This window comes from Engystomops pustulosus, chromosome 2, assembly GCF_040894005.1.
Source record: "Engystomops pustulosus chromosome 2, aEngPut4.maternal, whole genome shotgun sequence".
NCBI lineage: Eukaryota > Metazoa > Chordata > Amphibia > Anura > Leptodactylidae > Engystomops > Engystomops pustulosus.
Genome location: NC_092412.1, coordinates 168,607,538 through 168,631,359, shown reverse-complemented (window position 1 = coordinate 168,631,359; position 23,822 = coordinate 168,607,538). Strand labels below are relative to the sequence as shown.

General features: G+C 45.9%; 1 protein-coding gene across 2 annotated transcripts in view; it reads right to left on the bottom strand.

Moving 5' to 3' along the window:
• CACNA1S (calcium voltage-gated channel subunit alpha1 S) overlaps positions 1 to 23,822 on the bottom strand; it is an 817,957-nt gene that overhangs the window by 479,786 nt on the left and 314,349 nt on the right. The gene's annotated exons all lie outside the window — the stretch shown is intronic.

Below are 23,822 nucleotides of genomic sequence, written 5' to 3'. Positions count from 1 at the left end.
CCCTTATCAAACGAGCTGTGTCAGGCAGAATTTTCAGGTGTTTCACCAGATACATAGTGGAACTCGGCCCATCTGTCGCCGCCATGCTGGAGACCTGAAGTTGCAATCATAGCAGCGCAATATGGATGCCCCATACTGTCGCTCTTAATCATGGAACCATTTCCGTAAAAACAATTAAAAATAGAACCACTATGCTATTCCATTATTCCTAGGTGAAATATTCAAACGACCCGGCCTGCTTTGAAAATTCTAATTTTTTCAAAGTAAACGCTTCTGGCACCCAGGCCCATTTTGGGTGGGGAGGAGCCGAGAGACAGGGGCTTGGACAGGCGAAAGCTCGCCTGGCAGTGGACCGTCAGCTCCATCCCAAGATTAGGCAGCCTCAGAGGCATCCATGCATGCTGCCCCTGCTGTTTCCTGTCCATTTTGCCTCCACGATCCTCCACAGCGTCCACCAATGTCTCATTTCAACTCTCTATACCCCAGACGCTGGAGCACGAGAGGATATGCAGCACATCATCCCCTTATCAAACGAGATGTGTCAGGCAGAATTTTCAGGTGTTTCACCAGATACATAGTGGAACTCGGCCCATCTGTCGCCGCCATGCTGGAGACCTGAAGTTGCAATCATAGCAGCGCAATATGAATGCCCCATACCGTCGCTCTTAATCATGGAAGTCGTCTCCATGGCTGCCTCCACATGTCGTCCCCTTATCAAAAGAGCTGTGTCAGGCTCATTTTTCGGGTGTTTCACCAGATACGTTATGGAACTTGGTCACTATGTCACCACCATGCTGTGTTATCGACTAAATATACCGTCAACCTTTTGTTCACATAGGAAATCATTTCAGCGCTTCTTGTTCACCTCCTTTGGTGAAGCCCGAGTCCATTTAGGGTATGTCGCCATGACACTCTCTAGCCTGCCGCTGCTGCCGCTACCTCTGCATGCCATCTCCTATAGTGTCAGGGTCAATTATTGCATGTTTTAGATGCTATCTAGCCTCATTCGGTCACTCTGTCATGGCCATGCTGTTGCCCATAATTTTGACATAATGGTGCGATTAAGCAGCCTCAGAGGCATCCATGCATGCTGCCCCTGCTGTTTCCTGTCCATTTCCGTGGTGTTTCCATCCTTTTCTGAGGTTCCCAGGTGTTTGGCCAAGCTTCCCTGTGCAGAGCCTTGGTCCCCTTGAAAAATGTTCGAGTCTCCCATTGACTTCAATGGGGCTCGTTATTCGAGACGAGCACTCGAGCATCAGGAAAAGTTTGTCTCGAATAACGAGTACCCGAGCATTTTAGTGCTCACTCATCTCTAAATACGACTAAAAAAATATATGAATAATATGTATAAAATATGTATTTGATATGTACACCTTCTTTGAAAGAATATGTCTTAAAACATAAATAAGTGTTAAAAAGCAAATAGCTCTATTTCATGATTAAGTCCATTAGGGGCCAGTGTTTCTAAATTAAAAATCCATCTGCTTTCAGTCCGTGACATTTGGTGGATAAAATCTCCTCCTCTCCAATTCTTTTTAATTTTTTCTAAACCAAATGCTATTGAACCAGTAAATTTATTCTGGTGCTTAACTTTATAGTGTCTAGAGAGAGGGTGTCCTTCAAACCCTCTCTCAATATTGTAAATATGTTCTTTCAAACGTTTCATAAAAGACCGTATAGTTCTTCCTATATATAATTTGCCACATGGACACTGAATGCAGTATATAATGCCCTTTGTGTGGCAATTTATATGTTGTTTAATTTTATAATGTGATCCTGTCAAACCTTCCTTACTTTCCTTTGAAATTTCATATCAAAACTGACAGGTATCAAACTACACAATGACCCTGCCACTCTTCTGCTAAACATCATCCCAATCCCAATGCATAAGGCTCACAGGTTTTCTACTGATAGCTGCCAGGGTATTGATACCGTGATTATGGAAATCAACTAGGGTACCTTCTGGCTCTGACCTCCTTTCAGAAATTTCAACAATACACAGAATGGAAGAACTCATGGCAGACTCCCACCACACCAATGAACAACATATAAAGACATGGGGTCCGTGGCTTGAGTTCAGGAACTCCCCGGATTTTCTCTTTCTCATAAACCTTGAAATTACTTTTAATCTCGAAACAGAGATGCCTTTGCAAATCCCAATTCCCTCTCTTTCCCTCTCTTTCCTCCCCACAACTTTCCTCCCTCCCTCCTTGGATAGAGTTTGTTGCAAATAGTTTTGGGATGTACCTCCCACTGGTTAAAAGGGGACTTTGAGAGCATAAACTAATCCTGATACTAGAAGTAATCTGGGTATAGATTAAGATCTATGAAAAGCAAATATATTCTATTGAGTACAGGATTACCTCACCTTCACTCAAATCCCCTAGGGTACATTTGAAATAAAGATGTTCCCGAACATACGACTCTTTAAAAGTGTATCATTTCCACACGTGGAACAAACTAATGCCATACAATTGTTTTCAACTTGGCTGCTCATGTCCTTACGCCTGCGTGCGTGAGAAATTATTTGTATGATGTACTTTGCTTTGCATGGTTTGACTTTTGTATCTATGTCATATTGTATTCAGTAAATGAGAATGATTAAAAAAAAATATCTATGGGGGCAGAGCCAAGCCTGGCAAGGAGATGGACGCGAGAGAGGTCAGCTCCCGACACCTAACTCCTGAAACAGCTACAAAAGCCACCTTACCTCAGCAGAAATGGTGAAATACGGCAACCAGGCTCCCAAAGAACAAAGAGCTACCCACCGCTCAAGCTCCCAGCAACAAGACTTAGATAAATTCTTGAAAAGAAAGCTTGGCGGGACCAAGACTCACAAGATGGCGCCGTCACAACAAGAGACCTATGACGAGGCGGGAGAGTCAGACCAAGAAAGCGGAGGTGAGTACTCCGAAGCGGGAGGGGAAGAAGCGATTGCACCGGTGTCACAGAATTTTATAGAAAAGACCCTATATCAGGCTCTCAACCCCATAGTGAGAGAACTAGCAGATATTAAGGCGGACATCCGCCATATTGGCACGCGAGTTGAAGAGCTGGAGAGCAGACAAGGTGCCATATTGGAATTTGGGGAAGCAGTCCGCAGTAAACTAGAGAACCACAAGGTCCAGCTAAATGCAGCACTGCTGTGGGTAGAGGACCAAGAGAATCGCAGCCGTAGAAAGAATGTCCGGCTGAGAGGACTCCCCGAAGATATCCCACTTCGCACAAAACCCCGCCAAACAGATCTTCCGCGGGATGTTATATGCGGCCTACTTCGATACACTGACGCGGCTGAAATTCTAAGAGGAGCAAGGAGCGCGACAGAATTAAAGTATGCAGAAAAAGATATCTCCATTTACCAGGACCTGGCACCATTTACCATCTATGGCTGTATCACTTTGGCATCTCAATAAACAAAAACCGCAAACAGGTAGTGATTCGCACACCAGATGACCTTACAGCGGCATGGGACCAGCTAAACATGGAACCTATACAAGTGCCCTCCTGGATGCCGATCCAAGAAGATACAACCCTACCTATTCTACCAAGCATAGACACTTGGAAAGTAACGAACAGCAGCAAGAAGAAGAAGCATAAGAATAACCGAGACAGAGATGGTTGAAGGGAGAATAAAAGAAGAGAGACTCTTTAATCACACTAGCTTATATAAAAAGCGAGTAGAAGTGAGGTGATTAGAACCACAGATGCATTATACATATTTGGCAGATTTCTAGCACTCCCCCCCTCACCCCCTCCATTCCTCCCCCCTCGCCCCCCCCAAAACAACCCCCCTCCTCTCCCCCTCCTCCTCCCCCTTCTCATCTCCATACCGTGAAACCCTCCACCCACTCTTCCCCCCCCCCCTCCCAGAGTACTTTTACCCTGCCTCTGCCTCCATACAGAATCCAACCTGGAGAACCAGGAAGGAAAACCCCCAATTAGAAAAACAGGCATCTGAGGGGAACATATCCAACGATCCAAAATATTTCAGGAGTTAAATGTTCAAAGTGTGTTATAAAAGGCACAGGAATAAGTTAATAGTTAGAGTTAAATAAGAGAGAACCGATCTGTCTCTACCAGATGAAAGTTATGCCCCGCGGTGTGAGACACAACCTATTAGGGGGCGCAAGTCCACGAAACTGCATCGGGGACAGTGAGGTTACTTTAAAAATTAGCTTACCTAGGCAAACCAGTTATGTTTTTTACTTGCTTTCATTTGTATTCATTTGTCTTGTCACTTTCCCCAAACCTCTTGTGTCTTCCTTACCCCGTATTCCCCAACCTCAGAGAATAGGATCCAGCCCAAGATATGAACAGGCGTATGAGTGGACGATGCACACAAAAGATACAGGTCGTATAATATATTATCCCCAATATGTCTGATGTAAAAATTGTTACCTATAATGTACGAGGTATGAACGAGCCCTGCAAACGCCACCAAATTCTTAGATTACTGAAGAAAAATAAAGCAGACGTGATACTGATACAAAATACCCACTTTAAAGAGGGGAAAATTCCTAAATTACCGCAAAGAGACTATCAACAGTGGTTTCACAGCACTAGTGCTTACGCCTCTAAAGGGGTCTCAATTGCAGTGCGAAAAACAGTCCCGTTTAAGTTACTTGCTGAAATGTCTGACCCTGATGGCAGATATTTATTCATTAAAGGACTGATAGGGAGTGAATACACTCCAAAACTTTGAGTTATTTAAAGAGGGCCTATGCTTGTTAGGAGGTGATATTAATGTTTGCATTGACCCGTTACTAGATACCACAGGCCAGTCCCACATATCATACAAACAACTAGCAACCTTAAGAGAAGAACTTAGCAGACTACATTTGGCTGATGCATGGAGATTAATAAACCCCTCGATAAAAGACTATACATTCTTTTCAGCGACACACCAGTCATACCACAGATTGGAACCCCCCCCCCTGCAGATACACTGACCCCCCCCCCCCTTGCAGGCACACTGACCCCCCCCTGCAGACACTCTGACACCGCCTTCAGACACTCTGACCCCCCTCCCCCTGCGGACACACTGACCCCCCCCCCTGCAGACACTCTGACACCGCCTTCAGACACTCTGACCCCCCCCTCCCCCTGCGGCCACACTGACCCCCTCCCCCTGCAGACACACTGACCCCCCCTGCAGACACACTGACCCCCCCCGCAGACACACTGACCCCCTCCCCTCCCTCTGCGGACACACTGACCCCCTCCCTCCTCCTGTGAACACACTTACCCCCCCCCCTGCGGACACATTGACCACCTCCCCCCCCCCTGCAGATACACTGCCCCCCCCCTGCGGACACATTGACTCCCTCCCCCTGAGGACACTAACCCCCTCCCCCTGTGGACACACTGACCACCTCCCTCCCCCCTCCCCCTGCAGACACACTGACCCCCTCCGGGAAAGAAAAAATACCTCACCTTTCCTGGTTCCCCCGGAGCAACACCTGCAGTTGCCTTCTTACCTCAGCCTGGGCCTATAGTACGTGCCAGCCCTGAAGCCGGCACACGTAATCTGATGACATCATCATGTGCTTCAGAGCCATTGCATACCGTGCGGAGCGCTGCTTCAGGGGAACCAGAACAGGTGAGTTTTAGATTCTGCCTCTATGCTGCACTCCCAACGAGCGCAGCATAGAGGCAGAAAAGTATTGATCTGGATGGTGATCATTTGTACCAGTGTCTCATAGCGACACTGATACAATTGATCCAGGTGCCTGAGTGGGACCCTCCAGCACCCCTGGGCCCTGGCACTTGCCTGGGTTGGCCGGATGCTGGCGGGGGCCTGTGTTAGATCTACAACTTTCTATTATTTGTAGATGTGTTTTGTGGTGGAAGCAGCAGGAGCCACAATTCCTGGCTTCCACCGAAAAAGTTATTTTCTGTATTCCTTTGACAGGTTACAAATGTTTTATGGTTAATCAGGCTAATGCTAATATGTATGTAAATGCGGTGACCAACTTGAGGATAAAAGAGCTATTAGAAATATGGAAATATGACAGTTAAAGGGAACCTACCACCACGATTCTACCTATAATGGTAGATCGGATGGTAGGTGGATGTAAGGGACGTGAGGATAGCTCTTTTTAGAGCTAATCCTCACGTCCCCGCTAACTTTTGGTGAACTTTATTGAACTAATATGTAAATTTAGTTATGCGGCTACTGGGGCGTGGAGTAGCTGGGCACGGGGCTACACAGTGCGGGCTACTCCACGCCCCAGAAGCCACGTTACTCCTCCTACCCTGTTGTGTGCAGCATGCACAGTAGCTCCGGCCTCGGAGCTGGGGCTGCTCAGCCGCGGGCCTGCGTTCTGCGCATTCAGCCCATCAGTGACAAGGAGTTAATATGCCCCCTATACCACATGATCAAAAGTTTAAAAATTCTCTGAGATAAGGATTTGTGGTACCTAAGGGCATGTTCACAGGTGGCATTTTGGTTACTTTTTGAAATGCAATCCAAAGGCTCCGCTCGTGATCACATATTTTGGTAACAATGGGGCAGATTTACGTACTCGCGATCCAGCGGTGCGTTCTCTGTGGTGGATTCGGGTCCGGCCGGGATTTATTAAGATAGTTCCTCCGACGTCCACCAGGTGGCGCTGCTGCGCTGAAGAGCATCGGAACGCACTGGAATACAACGAGCCGGGATGAGTGAAGGTAAGTGCAATTTTCATGACCCATTTTTTTAAAAAAATGCGGCGGTTTTTCCGAATCCGTCGGGTTTTCGTTGGGCCACGCCCCAGATTTCCGTTGCGTGCATGCCGGCGCAGATGCGCCACAATCCGATCGCGTGCGTCAAAATCCCGGGGCAATTCAGGGGAAATCGGCGCAAATCGGAAATATTCGGGTAACACGTCGGGAAAATGCGAATCGGGCCCTTAGTAAATGATCCCCATTATGTTATGGAAGTTACATCGACGACTGCCTCCTCATTTGGTGTTGCACTGCGAAGGCAGTTGTTGATTTGGTACTTTACCTATACCACAATATAAAAATTTACATTTGATCACCAACAGTCAAATATTCCCTTTCTAGACATATTTCTTATGGGTGATACAACACATTCCAAAATTGTCACCAAATTATATTGCAAGCCTGCATCTGGCAATACTTCCCTCAAAGCAAACAGCCGTCACCCTCACCATACCATAAAAACTTACCCTTAGGAGAGTACATTAGGGCCCAACGAGCATCCTCTATTTGAGAATTATACAACACTGAATGCCATACCATTACTGACCATTTACACAAAGGAGCTACAGTTCTAAATTCTGCCACTGAGCCCATAACATTGTGGACAACAGAGATCGCTCTCATTATTTACACTGGTTGGAATACTTTCCCCAAACCACTTTACCAACACACATCCCAACCCCATCTGGTCGGGCTTTAAGGGCAGTGTCTGCTGTGGGGGAAGAAGATGTAATCTCTGTAATTATCTACACAAAACCTCCACCTTTTTGTCTTATGTTACTGGACATACTTTTCATATTCACAAATATCTTAATTGTAAATCAACTCATATAGTCTATTTGGTAACAGTGCAGACTTACCCCCATCCCCTTTTAGGATGTGCCACTGGACCCTCAACTAAAGATGTTTTATCTGTTTCATTGCAAATAAAATCTTGGAACTTGGGCTTGTGTCCAAACATATGGTAGGCTGGACACAACAGCATCAGCCTGTGGCTTACTGGATGGATCAGTAGATAAAGAAGTAAAACAGTGATCTAAACCTTAACTGCAGAAAAATGAGGACATGGCGGTAGATTCTTGTTGCCCGTATAGGGTATGAATTGTTTCAATACGCTAAAAGTGGCACTGATTGGTCACATTTTTTGGTAAAATTCATTTATTTTCCAAAAGTGGAATAAAATAAAATAAAATAATCTACATAAAATGCACGAAGCACTTGGCTCAAGCACGAAACACGTTTTTCTTAATGCATTTAATGTAAATGATTTTGCTCTACATTTTATGTAGATAGTGCTAGGTTAACTTGATGTAATTGCAGCTCTAGATACTACCTGGAAAGGCAATGGTTAAGTTGGTGTAAGTCATTATCCAATGATGTGGCTGTATTGTTAGCTGGAGTGAGATTGGAGAGGTGCTACCACCTGACCAGGGGGAGTATAAAACCCCTGTGCATTGAGAGCACATGGTCTTACCACATGGTCTGTTCTGGCAGTCAGAGTAAAGAGAGAGACAGTGGGGCTCATTTACTAAGGGTCCATGGAGCTAATTTTTGTCGGGTTTCCCGGCGATTTCCATTTTGCGCCGCATTTAACAGGGGATTTTGGGCTGGCTTACACGCAACAGAAATCGGGGGGCGTGGCCGTTAGACAACCTGACGGATTTGGACAACGCACAAGATTTAACATTTAGAATTGTGTAGCAGGACACTCAGGCTCACAATGTTCATGAATTGCGCCGGACTTCATCCTTGTCGGACCGTCCGAATCGGGGATCGCCACATGACCAGGTAAGTAAATTTGCCCCACTGTGTACACACCTTCAGTGCTGACAACGATACTAATCCCAGGAGACTCTAACCCCAGAGCTGCAGCTTCCACAATTTGGAAAAAGCTCCACCTCAATAATCCCAGTCTGCATCTACTACGTATCACGCGTATAACCAGCTAACTATCACGAGACTTTTCCGAGTTGACCGCCTAAGTCTCGCTGCCAGCCTGCAGGGTGCTGAGCATACTATCGCCAAGTCTCGTGCCTGCTGTCTACTGTTCAATAATGAACTGTAAGTTGATTTGCACAATGTTGCCTCCATCTGATCCCTGGATATGGCTGCTTACCACTACGGGCTCCCCCATTCATTACCCAGCGACTCATCCTACAGACACTCAGGGGTCGCCCCAGGGAGAAACCAGTACATCAGCCTCTCCCTCCTTATTTCTTGCATACAACACCTGCTGGAGACCTGCCAGGCTGTAGGACAGCCCTCCAGTTGCCATACCAAGCACCGTGACAACAGCGTGCCCTAGGCCACAATAGCCAGCCACTCCGGTATTCTGGGCCCCAGCTGCCTCCAGGCCCACAAGAAGGCTAGGCCCCTGTTGTGGAAGTTCCACATGGCTTTGATTGAACACATGGAAGAGCAAGTGATCCCACAGGACATTCTCTGGGATCCCACAATAGAAGCACAGGACGTTTCTTTTACCTTCAATCTGCATGGGCTCATCCACTTCTACTTGCATGGGTTCTACAGTACTTTGCAGGGTCACTTCAGACCAGGTGAGACAGGGTAAGAAGGCAGAAATGAAGGAACAGGCAAAACAGACTGACGTTCACGCTTATGCTTTGTATGACATCTGTCTACTCTAACTTCCAAATACATGGCCTGTTCTAAGGTCTTAGGCTTAGGATGTCTCACTATCAGACATTAGACAAACCCAATCTAAATTGATATCTTAAAGCTCTATCATTCCATCCATTTGGAATGGACCACCTCCTGAACTCCTGAGCCATCTCCTGCAATAATCTTCTGCAGCACGTTTTGCCTGGCGTAAAGCAGTTAACTGATCTTCAGCAATACTAGTCAAAACCAGGAAAAAAGATCTACTTAGAAAACCTCTAGAGCATCAGGGGCTAAAGAAAATGCCCTTTCCTGTGGGCTTCCACGCAGGAGTGACATGATGATGCATATCCTCTGGGCATTATCACCAGAAGACTGGGGCCTAAGGCGGAAGTATAGCTTATAACTCTTCCTGAAGGGAGAAGTAACTTTTTGGTCTCCAGCGGAGAGATCAGGTATCTTAACTTTAGGTTCATACACAGACTGAGCAGAAATTAAAGGAAGGCACTGTTCCTGCTACTGCCCCCTTCAGCCAGATTCTGAATCATGTGAGCCAGACTCTGCACCTGACTGAAAACTTCCAAGGCCTCTATAACATACCTCCCAACATTTGTGAAAGGGAAAGAGGGACAAAATGGTGGCACGCGCCGCGGCGATCCCCCTAAGCCACATCCCCAATCACTCCCTGGCCACGCCCCAATATAACCATATTATAATAATAAAAATTATCTCAATAATATATATATATTTTTTAAAGTGATTGGGATTTGAATAATGATACAGCGCCTCTACTATCTGAGCTATGATCTCAGTGCTTATCAAGCTGAGGAATAGAGATGAGCGAACATACTCGTCCGAGCTTGATGCTCGTTCGAGCATTAGCGTACTCAAAACTGCTCGTTGCTCGGACGAATACTTCGCCCGCTCGAGAAAATGGCATCTCCCGCCGTTGTGATTTTTGGCGGCCAGAAACAGAGCCAATCACAAGCCAGGAGACTCTGCACTCCACCCAGCATGACGTGGTACCCTTACACGTCGATAGCAGTGGTTGGCTGGCCAGATCAGGTGACCCTGGAATAGACTAGCCCCTGCCTGCGCTGCTCGCATCATTCTCTGTCTCGATGCCACTAGGGAGAGAGCTGCTGCTGGTCAGGGAAAGCGTTAGGGTGTTCTATTAGAATAGTGTTAGGCAGGAGTGATTCTACAAGAACCCAACAGCCCTTTTTAGGGCTACAATAACGTTTTATTTTACTTTTTTTTGGTTTGCCTGTGGCTGGGCTTGCTGCCATTAGTAGTGCAGCTAGTACCATATTGTGAGTAATTTGCAGGGAGACTTGCTACCGTTGTGTTTAGCTCTTAGTGACACACATATCCACCTTAAACACCAAAGTGGGACAATTTATTAGGGGTTTGATTTGAATTAGGCACAGTCTTCTGATTTATTTTTTTTACGTTTATTTCTTTTTATAACTCAAAGTAATCTGGCAAAGCAGTGTGCTTTCAGTGTAGGCTAGAAAATAGCCATAGGAGAACCCCAATGGCTTACTTAGGCCTACAATAGCGTTATATTTTCCTTTTTTTTGTTTGCTTGTGGCTGGGCTTGCTGCCACTAGTAGTGCAGCTAGTACCATATTGTGAGGAATTTGCTGGGAGACTTGCGACCGTTGTGTTTAGCTCTTAGTGACACAGATATCCACCTCAAACACCGAAGTGGGACAATTTATTAGGGGTTTGATTTGAATTAGGCACAGTCCACTGATTTATTTTTTTTTACGTTTATTTCTTTTTATAACTCAAAGTCATCAGGCACAGCACAAAATCCAGTCGTGTGCTGTCAGTGTAGGTTAGAAATTAGCCATAGCAATAGGATAGCATCGTTTTGTTTAAAAAAAAAAAAAATAAATAAACACAAAAAAAAATTTGGAAAATGTTTAACCCAAGGGCTAGGGGTAGAGGATGAGGGCGTGGACGTGGGCGTCCAACTACTGCAGGGGTCAGAGGCCATGGTCCTGGGCGGGGTGAGACGCCACCTGCTGATGAGGGAGCAGGGGAACACCGCAGAGCTACACTCCCTAGGTTCATCATGTCTCAAGTTACTGGGACTCGTGGTAGAGCACTGTTGAGGCCAGAACAGTGCGAAGAGGTTATGTCGTGGATTGCGGACAATGCTTCTAGCCATTTGTCCACCAGTCAGTCTTCCACGCAGTCCACCCATGTCACCGAAATCAGCACTCATACAGCTCCTCCGCTCAGCCTCCTTCCCCCCAGTCTGCCCCCTCCACGCAAAATTTGGCATTTGAACCGGCATACTCTGAGGAACTGTTTTCTGGACCCTTCCCACAGTCACAAACCACTTGTCCGGTTGCTGCTGAGCTATTTTCCGATGCCCAGGTTTTCCACCGGTCGCAGTCTGTGGGTGATGATGACATTATTGATGTAGTGGAAGAAGTGTGTAAAGAGGTGTCGGACGATGAGGAGACACGGTTGTCAGACAGTGGTGAAGTTGTTGTCAGGGCAGGAAGTCCGAGGGGGGAGCAGACTGAGGGATTGGAGGATGATGAGGTGACAGACCCAAGCTGGGTTGATAGGCCGGGTGAACACAGTGCTTCTGAGACGGAGGCGAGTCCTATAGCAGAACAGGTTGGAAGAGGCAGTGGTGGGGCCAGACGGAGAGGCAGGGCCAGAGCTGGTGCATCAGCGCCAAATGTTTCCCGTAGTCAAGCTCCCGTGGCGAGGGCTAGATTTTCAGAAGTCTGGAGGTTCTTTAAAGAAACACCGGATGACCGACGGACTGTGGTGTGCAACCTGTGCCAAACCAGGATCAGCAGGGGTTCCACAACTACTAGCGTAACTACCACCAGTATGCGCAGGCATATGAATGCTAAACACCCCACTCAATGGCACCAAGCCCGTTCATCTCCGGCCGGGCACACCACTGCTCCTTCCCCTGTGTCATCTGCTAGTCAGCCCCCTGCCCAAACACCTCCCGTGCGAAAACCCCATCTTCGCCTCCACGATCCTCCACAGCATCCACCAGCGTTCAGCTCTCCATACCCCAGACGCTGGAGCGCAAAAGGAAGTATAGCGCAACCCACCCACACGCCCAAGCCCTCAACGTCCACATCTCCAAACTGCTTAGCCTGTAGATGCTGCCCTATAGGCTGGTAGAGACCGAGGCCTTTTGAAACCTCATGGCGGCGGCCGCCCCTCGGTATTCGGTCCCCAGCCGCCACTACTTTTCCCGATGTGCCGTCCCAGCCCTGCACAAGCACGTGTCAAAGAACATCATCCGTGCCCTGACCAACACCGTTTCTGACAAGGTCCACCTGACCACGGACATGTGGACGAGTGCTGCCGGGCAGGCCACTATATATCGCTGACGGCACATTGGGTTAACTTGGTGGAGGCTGGGACCAAGTCTGACCCTGGGGCTGGTCATATACTGCTGACGCCGAGGATTGCGAGGCCTACCTCGGTCCAAGTCTCAAAGGCCTACTATGCCTCCTCCTCCTCCCACCCCTCCTCCGAATTACCATCCGTGGGCATGGCGCCATCAGTCGGTAGCTCTAGGCACAGCAGCAGTGCCATCGCTAAGCGACAGCAGGCGGTGCTCAAACTGCTGAGCCTAGGCGATAAAAGGACACTGCCCAAGAGCTATTACAGGGCATCACGGCGCAGACTGATCTGTGGCTGGCACCGCTGAGCCTGAAGCCAGGCATGGTTGTGTGTGACAACGGCGGTAACCTGGTGGCGGCTCTGCAACTCGGCAGACTGACACATGTGCCATGCCTGGCCCATGTGTTAAATCTCATAGTTCAGCGTTTCCTCAAGACATACCCCAATCTGTCTGATTTGCTCACGAAGGTGCGCCGCATCTGTGCGCATTTCAGGAAGTCCAGCACAGATGCTGCCACTCTCAGGGCAGCGCAGCGCCGCCTCCAACTGCCCGCTCACCGACTGTTGTGCGACGTGCCCACGAGGTGGAATTCAACATTAACCATGTTATCCAGAGTTTACCAGCAGCGCAGAGCGCAGAACTGGTAGTCAGGTCAGTCAGCTTCCTCAAGTCTACAATGAGGAGTGGACGTGGATGCCTGATATCTGTCAGGTGCTGCGTAACTTTGAGGAGTCAACACAGATGGTCAGTGGTGATGCCGCCATCATCAGCTTCACCATCCCACTGATTGGCCTGTTGAAAAACTCTCTGTTCAGCATGAAGTCGGAAGCTTTGCGCTCGTCACAAGAGACGGGGGAAGAAGATTCCCTTGTTGATAGCCAAAGCACCCTTAGGTCTGTTTCTCAGCGCATATCGGAGGAGGTGGAGGAGGATGAGGAGGAAGAGGAGGAGAATGTTGGCGAGACAGAAGAGGGGACCATTGTTCAGTCCTTCAATGTTCAGCGTGTATGGGCAGAAGAAGAGGCGTTGGAGGAGGAGGAAATGGACAGTCAGGCCAGTGAGGGGAGTGAATTCTTGCGCGTTGGGACTCTGGCGCATGTGGCAGATTTCATGCTAGGCTGCCTATCCCGTGACCCTCGCGTTCAAAGAATTTATCCCAGCACCGACTACTGGGTATTCACTCTCCTGGACCCACGGTACAGGCAAAATCTTTCCACTCTCATCCCTGGAGAGGAAAGGAGTGTGAGAATGCATGAATACCAGCAGGCCCTGGTGCACAAGCTGAAACAGTATTTCCCTTCTGACAGCGCTAGCGGCAGAGGGCGTACTTCTGAGGGACAAGTAGCGAGGGAGAGTAGGCGAGCAGGTAGCTTGTCCAGCACTGGCAGGGGTACGCTTTAGAAGGCCTTTGCCAGTTTTATGTCACCCCAGCAAGACACTGTCACCTGTCCCAAGTCTCGGCAGAGTAGGGCTGATCCTTACAGAAAGATGGTGAGGGAGTACGTAGCTGACCATACCATCGTCCTAAATGATCACACAGCTCCCTACAACTACTGGGTTTCAAAGCTGGACATGTGGCACAAACTGGCGCTGTACGCCTTGGATGTTCTTGCCTGCCCTGCCACTAGCGTGTTGTCCGAGTGGGTTTTCAGTGCAGCTGGTGGCATCATCACCGATAAGCGTACACGCCTGTCGACTGACAGCGCTGACGCTTATCAAGATGAATAAAGCCTGGATTTCTCTGGATTTTCATTCTCCACCAGGTGAAAGAAGCTCAACCTGAATAATGTATGCACTCCTCCTCCTCATTGTCCTCCTTCTCCTCCTCTTTGTACACTAAAGCAGAGGAAACTGGCTAATTTTTGCCAGGGCCAACTGGCTCTAGCTATAGTAATCTATGAATTTAATTTTTCTGGAGGGCCACCTACCTGCTCCTCTGGTTTGAAAACTTTTTTGGACTGCCACATACAGGCACTATCCAAATTAAATTGTCTCCATAGCAGCCTCCACATGTCGTCTTTTTAGCTGCCTCCACACGTTGTCTCCATTGCTACCTCCACACGTCATCGCCATAGCTGCCTCCAAAAGTCATCCATTTGGCTGCCTCCATACATGGTCTCCTTATCAAACGAACTGTGTCAGGCAGAATTTTGGGTTGTTTTCATGGCTTCCACATCAAACTTGTTAACTTTGTCGCCACCCTGCTGTGTAATCCACAAAATATACTGGCAAACTTTTATCATTTACCGATATTATTTCAGCGCTTCTTGCGCATCTGTTTACATTCCCCTCACCCGCCATAACCCAAACTTATAAGAACACTACTACACTTGATCTTATACAAAAGGTTCTTAGAAGTGCTGTTTGGGGAGTAGCCGGGAGACAGGGGCTTGGATAGGCGAAAGCTCGCCTGGCAGCGGAGCGCCAGCTCCATCCCAAGATCCAACTAACATAGTTTTAACTGCAGCACCTTTAATCTACTACTAGTTCTCTGCCTCTATACATCGTCCCCTTATCAAACGAGCTGTGTCAGGCAGAATTTTCAGGTGTTTCACCAGATACATAGTGGAACTCGGCCCATCTGTCGCCGCCATGCTGGAGACCTGAAGTTGCAATCATAGCAGCGCAATATGGATGCCCCATACTGTCGCTCTTAATCATGGAACCATTTCCATAAAAACAATTAAAAATAGAACCACTATGCTATTCCATTATTCCTAGGTGAAATATTCAAACGACCCGGCCTGCTTTGAAAATTATAATTTTTTCAAAGTAAACACTTCTGGCCCCCAGGCCCATTTTGGGTGGGGAGGAGCCGAGAGACAGGGGCTTGGACAGGCGAAAGCTCGCCTGGCAGTGGACCGCCAGCTCCATCCCAAGATTAGGCAGCCTCAGAGGCATCCATGCATGCTGCCCCTGCTGTTTCCTGTCCATTTTGCCTCCACGATCCTCCACAGCGTCCACCAACTCTCTATACCCCAGACGCTGGAGCACGAGAGGATATGCAGCACATCATCCCTTTATCAAACGAGCTGTGTCAGGCAGAATTTTCAGGTGTTTCACCAGATACATAGTGGAACTCGGCCCATCTGTTGCCGCCATGCTGGAGACCTGAAGTTGCAATCATAGCAGCGCAATATGAATGCCCCATACTGTCGCTCTTAATCATGGAAGTCGTCTCTATGGCTGCCTCCACATGTTTTGGGTGTTTCACCAGATACGTTATGGAACTTGGTCACTATGTCGCCACCATGCTGTGTTATCGACTAAATATACCGTCAACCTTTTGTTCACATAGGAAATCATTTCAGCGCTTCTTGCTCACTTCCTTTGGTGAAGCCTGAGTCCATTTAGGGTATGTCGCCATGACACTCTCTAGCCTGCCGCTGCTGCCGCTGCCTCTGCATGCCATCCCCTATAGTGTCGGGGTCAATTATTGCATGTTTTAGATGCTATCTAGCCTCATTCGGTCATTCTGTCATGGCCATGCTGTTGCCCATAATTTTGGCATAATGGTACGATTAAGCAGCCTCAGAGGCACCCATGCATACTGCCCCTGCTGTTTCCTGTCCATTTCTGTGGTGTTTCCATCCTTTTCTGAGGTTTCCAGGTGTTTGGCCAAGCTTCCCTGTGCAGAGCCTTGGTCCCCTTGAAAAATGCTCGAGTCTCCCATTGACTTCAATGGGGCTCGTTATTCGAGACGAGCACTCGAGCATCGGGAAAAGTTCGTCTCGAATAACGAGTACCCGAGCATTTTAGTGCTCGCTCATCTCTACTGAGGAATTTTGGTAACTAAGAACTGTTACTGCTAATGTTACACTGTGACACAGATTTAATGCCTTGGTATATAGAGAGGGATCATCTCAGAGATTATTATTGTAATTATTGAGACAATTATTATTATTATTATGGAGATGATTGTCCTTTATTATTAATAATCATTTCCATAATAATAAAAATAATAAAATTTATAATAATAATTGTCTCAATAATTACAATAATAATCTCTGAGAAGATCCCTCTCTATATAGGAGGGCATTAAGTCGGTGTCACAGTGTAACAGTTGCAGATAACAGTTCTTAGTTACCAAAAATCTTAACTGGATAAACACTGGGCTCATAGCTCAATTGGTAGAGATTCCTATCTCTAATGCAGAGGGTCTTGGGTTCAAATCCCAGACTGGGCAAAAATGTATTTAATTTAATTAAATTAAGAGCTTGTGTCTGGGGAAGCCCTAGGAGACCATTTATGGACAGATGCTGTTCTGAACCTGATGCCGTGGTCCCTGCTCTCCACTAACCCGACACATCTCTCAAAAGGATTCCCTGGATGTCTGTAGAAGCCGTTCAGTAATATGAGTTCAGGCTTTGAAAGTATTTACTATGCAGGACACAGAGCCGGGACATGCGGGACCTGGAGGGAAAATCCGTGACAATCTGACAGCTGCCTGTGATTCGGGGCAGAGGTAAGAAAAACGGGACTGTCCTGGCAAAATGGGGACGGTTGGGAGCTATGTCATAATCAGTAAGGCAGGTTATTATGTAAAGAGCCTATCCAGAAACGGTCCAACCACAAACAGTCTTGGCGCTAGCTGTCAGACAAGGTAAGTGGTGGCGATCTCCCCTACTATCAGGAACCTAACTAATGTTCGCTGAGTGACCCTTACAATGTGACAGGGAAGTCTTAGTTTGTCTGGCAGGTGAAGCAGAAAGGTAACAGGAATTTGCAAATAGACCGGTGTTCACACTGGTACATAGAAAACCAACACAAGTCAAAGACAGAGAAAAAAAGGGTAACACCGGGAGATACAGAAGAAATATTCCCAGTCCCTCCTCTCCTTTCCTTCCAGGAATGACCAAACCTTTTGCCCGGAATTACCCGGAGTAATCAGAAGATGGCACTTCACCCAGCCGGCAAAGCAGGAGAAAAAAGTGTTGGCACATCCACACAGGTGACCATGTGCCTTTATCACAATCACAACATGTACATAAGGTCAAGGGGACCTTTTCCTGCAGGTCCTCTAGTGTGGTATGTCACACGCCTTTATATTGGGGTAACAGAATATTGGGGTAACAGGTCAGAGACTTCACCAGCACTTGAACTTGCACTGATCTGACATTGAAAAGGAAAAGAAAGAACCCCCAGTCACACATTTCCCCAGAGAGGACCGCACTATGGGAGATTTGAGGATTACGCCCTTCACCACTGCCATACACATCCTATTTCCATACGCCCTGTGCAGAGAGGATGTTTATAAATGTCATGACAGTGACCCACTTCAATTGGCTATATCTCCTGAACCAGGGCACCAAAAAAAAACATTTTTGTGTTATTTTAAACAGAATAATTTCCCCTTTAATATAATGTATGGATGTATAGCAAAACCATAGATATCCACCCTTAAAGTTGTACTGAAATAATGATTTTCACGTACAGATTTCTATTCCAGATTATAATAATAATAATAATTCTTTATTTATATAGCGCACACAGATTACGCAGCGCTGCACAAGCATGTCAAATTGGTCCCTGTCCCCATGGGGCTCACAATCTAAACAGCCTAACAGTATGTTTTGGAGTGTGGGAGGAAACCGGAGTACCCGGAGGAAACCCACGCAAACACGGAGAGAACATACAAACTCTGCAGATGTTGACCTGAGTGGGATTCGAACTCAGGACCCCAGTGCTGCAAGGCAGAAGTGCTACTCACTCCGCCACCGTGCCGCCCATAACTTTAAAAGAGGATATCTCCGGCATCTGCAACACCCCAGCAAATGCAAAGGTTAGGCAAAACTCAACCCCCTATATGCCCGAAGCTGCTTGGTGAGCCTAATCACCTCACTAGGGATCTCTAGTTTGAAAGTATAGTAATGTAGCTGTAAGTCTCTGCCTGTGATACAAGGGTTAACTATGTTCACTAATCAGTGTTCCTGTGTTACTGTAAGAGCAAGCTGGTGGCTTGCCACTTCACAGGGGGGGTTATAAAACCCCTGTGGGTGGGAGCTCGTGGTCTGTGGGTCTGTCTGTATTAGTGTATGGTCTTGCCCGGGAAGCAAAGGTGTCTGTAGCATGCTGCCCTCACACCTTGGCCCTTCAGACAAGGTCCATAGCAGAGAACCACCTCAAGGACGCTGCTCCAACAGTCCGAGCCCAGCCTGAAGCTATTTACCAGGCTGCATGCACACCTTCCTGAGGACCTGAGATCGATGTAGGTTCTCCATTCAGCTGAAGCTTTGCTGCTGTTATGGCCATTGCCAATAAAGAACTGTAAATTATACTTAATCAATGTGCCTCTGTAGTGGGACTGTATATAGGGGGTCTGTATATAGCTATATATAGTGCTATATATAGAGCTATACATAGTGATTGCTGGGGGACTGTGTATAGTTATTATAGGGAAGCTGTGTATAGTTATTATAGGGGGCTGTATATAATTATCATAGGGAGGCTGTATATAGTTAAATGGGGCTGTACAGGTGGTCCCCTACTTAAGAACACTCGACTTACATACGACCCCTAGTTACAAACGGACCTCTGGATGTTGGTAATTTATTGTACTTAAGCCCTAGGCTACAATAATCAGCTGTAACTGTTATCACAGGTGTCTGTAATGAAGATTTATTGTTAATCCTGATTCTTATGACAACCCAACATTTTTAAAATCCAATTGTCACAGAGACCAAAAAAGTTGTGGCTGAGATTACAATGATAAAATATACAGTTCCGACTTACATACAAATTCAACTTAAGAACAAACCTACAGACCCTATCTTGTATGTAACCCGGGGACTGTCTGTATATATATATTTAATGCTGTGGGACTGTATACAGTGATTGCTGGGGAGCTGCATACAGGGATTGCTTGGGGAGCTGCATATAGTGATTACTGGGGGGCTGTATATAGTGATTGCTGGGGGTCTGTATATAGTGATTACTGGGGAGCTGTATATAGTGATTGCTAGGGGGCTGTATACAGTGATTGCTGGGGGAGCTGTATATAGTGTTTCTGGGAGAGCTCTATATAGAGATTTCTGGCAGGCTGTATGTAGTGATTGCGGGGGAGCTGTATATAGTGATTGCTGGGGGAGCTGTATATAGTGATTGCTGGGGGAGCTGTATATAGTGATTGCTGGGGAACTGTATACAGTGATTACTTCTTGACATCATAAAACCGAGTAACATCTCACTTTAACCCCTTAAGGACGCAGCCATTTTGTAGCTTAATGCTCAGCCTGATTTTTTGGATTCTGACATGCATCGCTTTATATGGTTATAACTTTTGAACACTGCTACTTATCTAAACGATTCTGAGATTTTTTTCCCCACATGTTGTACTTCATTGTAGTGGTAAATTTTGGCTGATAAGTTTTGCATTTATTTACAAAAAAAAAGAAAAAATTATGCATTTTTTTAAAAATTTGCCATTTTCGAAATTCGAAATCATTGAGTTTTCAGGCAGATAGATTTACCACCTACAATTTACCACCATACAATTTGTTCTATAATTTCTGAGTACAGATACCCGCCACATGTGGCCATGACTTGTTTTCCACAGCGAGGCGGGGAAGGGAAGGAGTGCAATTCAGCTGCCAGGATTTTAGTTTCCTCATTGGCCCCTTTTGTAGGCTATTAAATTTTAGCTTTTTTGTTATTGAGGCCACGTGACTGCATTTTTTTTTTTTTTGCGGGATGAGATGCATTTTCCAGTGTTAACATTTTGTTTTTTTTTTTTTTTTTGGTGTTCACCGCTTAGCCTAATAATCATGTTATCTTTATTTTACAGGGCTATACGATTATGGGGATACCGTAAATGAATATTTTTTCTTACATTTTACTAAATTTGTCAAATAAAACTCTAATGTGGGGAAAAATCTATTATTTTTGTATTGCCGTCTCCCAAGTCGCATAACATTGTTACTTTTTTGGCTACGGAGCTGGTTGATGGCATGTTTTTTGCGGGACATGTTGTAATTTTTTACCAGTATCATTCTGCAGTACATATGGTTTTTTTTATCACTATTAATATCATTTTTGTGGGGTTGAATAGGTAAAAATCATAATTTTTGGAGGGTTTATAACAGTTTTTTTCACTGTGTTTATCGTGTGGGTTCAATAATTATTTACTGTTATTCTACGGGTTGCTACAGACGCGGTGATACTATATATGTGGGGTTTGTGTTATAATTTAGACTTTTCTTGAGTTATGCATACAAAAAGAAGAGGGCGGCACTCACCGGGCATGTGGAACTGCTTCTTTATTCAGAAAACGGTGTGATACATGGGAAACACTGGAGCCAGACAGCGACGGGCCGTTTCGCGCTTACTAGCGCATCTTCAAGCCGTTGACGTCATCTGCACGCAACGCACTGGATTTATGCGTCAGAGCCGGCAGGTGTCGTCAAGGGAACAGCGTACACAAGATAAGATCAAGGCCATGTGTATGAACAAATAATAAAATTCAATACAACATATCGAAATTTAAAAACAAATACAAAAAGTATCAAAATACAGCTATCGATGAAAAGTTAGTAATAGATTGTTACAGAAATAATGCGAATTCTCATTAGAGCACATAATACGGCATAAAGTAAAGTGGCACAGAGTAAAGTGGCACCGGTGCATGCATTACAGGAAGACACTAAAGTCAATTCTGTCGTTCATGCCCAATGGCCCCATGGCATCAAACCTAATGATATATCTACTTTCATGTTGCATCAGGAGGCAATAGAAATAAAATCCTAATGGATCTGCGGCCACTACTTCAATAACTGCAAACTTCAAGACATTGGGATTGCCATCGTGGCAGGTCCTCATATGTTCAATCCGACGTGGGCAACCGTTCCCATTTTTGATTGACCTTTGGTGCTCTTTAAATCGTACATTTAGTCTACGTATTGTTTTACCGATGTAGTAGAAGTTACAAGGACAGTAGACAATATATTCAACATAGATAGATTTACACGAGATAAAGGATTTAACTTATTGCATTTATCCCCCAAATTTAATCCATTTAAGTTGACCGTTAAAACGACAGCTACTACATCCACCACATTTAAAGTTGCCTACCGGAGTTCCTTTTTCTAACCATGTGGATTTAGGGGTGTGGAATCGACTTTTGATTAAAGCCCTCCTGATGGTAGGGGAGCGTCTAAACGCAATATGGGGGCGTGTGGCAGTCCTGAAGTTGTGAGTCCTACTTCAAGATGCTCCAATTCTTAAGGATAGCATCCCGAACTATTTTCTCACATGGACTAAACTCAAAAGAGAAGACCGCTCTTTCACCATTGTTCTCACTAGTGTGTGCATGCCTCTTAGTGCTGTCCCTGATATCCCTCTTAATTTGTTTTTAAGGCCACAGTAACTCCTCCTGTGGTACTGCCAAAACTTTATTGTATGCCTTACTGATTAACTGTTCGGGATAGCCCCTGGCTATTAAACGATCCTTAAGTTCCTCAGCCTGTATTTTGAATTGGGTTACATCGTTGTTGATTCTTCTAAGTCGTAACAACTGACTATAGGGAAGTCCTTTCTTAGTGTGGAATGGATGGTGGCTATTGAAGTGGAGAAGCGAGTTGGTGGCGGTGGCTTTACGAAAGGCCACCGTACACAGCTCACCCCTCTCCTCTCTAACCTTCACGCCCAAGAAATCTAATTTTTTCTCCCCATACATGGCAGTGAAGCGCATGTTCATACAGTTGTTGGTATTAAGATGTTCAACAAACTGTACAAATTGCATGTGTGTGCCCTCCCACACGATAAAAATATCGTCCACATATCTGTTATATGTCTCTTTATATGTTTTAGGGCTTTGGGCATTTTTAAAGATTTCTTTCTTTATTTTTTATTGAATAACTTTTTTTTTTTACTTTTTCACTTTTTCCACCATGGGACATGAACAAGCAATCATCTAATTGATTATTTGTGATACTACTCTGCAATACTGATGTAATACTGATGACACGAAAACGGTTTTGGGGGGGGGGGAGAGGCTATCACGCTGGAAAGACCCCCCAGAAAGACATGTTAGATGCCGCGGTTGTGCATTTAACGGGTTAAGCACTGGGGTGCCGGCTATATGTTGCAGCTGGCACCCCGTGTTTTCTTGAGCTGAACCGCCATCGGCTCTGCGTCGGGTATATTTCGGACACTGAGCATGAAGCGGTTAAAGTTGATTTTTGTATGATGCCACCACACCTGACTATGAAAGAAGCATGAACTAGAAGCTGCTCAGCTGCTTGACAACATACTGCTAGAGGTTTATTAGGCCAATTTCTGATGACAGGTTTCCATTAATTTTTCACATTTGTAGTCAATTATTGGCAAATTTTATAAAGAAGAACATGTAATTAATAAAACTATCCTAGAAAATTAAAGTCTCACAAAAACTAAGTGAAAATTGTTAGGATATGTAAAGCTTTTCCAGACATATCATCATTTAAAGAAGCACATAACAGAATGTCAAAAATTGACCTGGACATTCAGGCACCAATGAACATCGGTCATGAAGGGGTTAGTGGGACCTTTTAAGATACAGTGGGAAAGGTAAGAATGGGAGTATACATTAATGCAGAGATCTAACACCTTACAAAGTTGTCTAAATTTACATGGTAGCTCAATATTTCTGACCTAGGGGCCACAAGCAGATAAGAGCCAGGCCTCTCTTGTCATGCCACACAGGTTTTTTGTAGATATGGCAGACTTACCGTATATACTTGAGTATAAGCAAAAAATGTGCTGAAAAACCCTAACTCGGCTTATACTTGCATCAAGAAAAAAAACAAAAAGTATACTCACCTTCCAATGCTCCCCAGGCAGGTACTATTCTACCCATCGCGACCCTGCCATCGGGTCCGTGTCCCTGCGCACTCCATTGCAGGCACCATGACTCACTAGTGTTTGCCGATGACAGCACACACATTAGAATGTGTGCGACAGACTTCACGATACCTGCGACAGACCGTGTGGGGACACCGAGCCGAGGCCGGGGCTGCGATCGATAGAAGAGGACCTGCCGGGGGTGGGTCAGATGGCAAGTTAGCTCGAGTATATACGAGTACTCAAGTACAAAGTAGCAGAGCCTGCAGTAAGATTGCTCCATGGCTTC